A 430-nucleotide genomic window follows, 5' to 3' on the forward strand; every position below is an offset into this window, starting at 1 on the left:
CTAAAAATTTATTTTTGAAGTATTCTCTATTTTGAAGTCATTTGAATGCTTTTGAATATGCACATTTTTCAGAACTGAGACAGATTTTGGAAGACTTCTGGGATAATTCTTGGAAGACTCTTGGAAGACTCTCGAAAGACTCTCGGAAGACTTCTTGGGAAATCTTCTAATGTATTTTATGCTAGAAGACTTCTCACGAAGTCTTCAGAAAGTCTTCCAAAGTCTTCTGCCAAAAGTGGTACAAAGAGATGATGTGAAGTGGAGTCCAAGCTTATCTATGTTGAGGAATAATATCTAGCTGTGTAATAATTTTGTTTATGGTCTTTTTATGATTTGTATGTGTAATGTTTTAGTTGTGAATTATTTTGTAAACTTTAAGAGATGTTAATCAGAAGAATGATAAATATGTTCATGTTTTGCCAAAAGTACT

The sequence above is a fragment of the Brassica oleracea genome, chromosome C2 (genome assembly GCF_000695525.1).
Source record: "Brassica oleracea var. oleracea cultivar TO1000 chromosome C2, BOL, whole genome shotgun sequence".
Classification (NCBI taxonomy): domain Eukaryota; kingdom Viridiplantae; phylum Streptophyta; class Magnoliopsida; order Brassicales; family Brassicaceae; genus Brassica; species Brassica oleracea.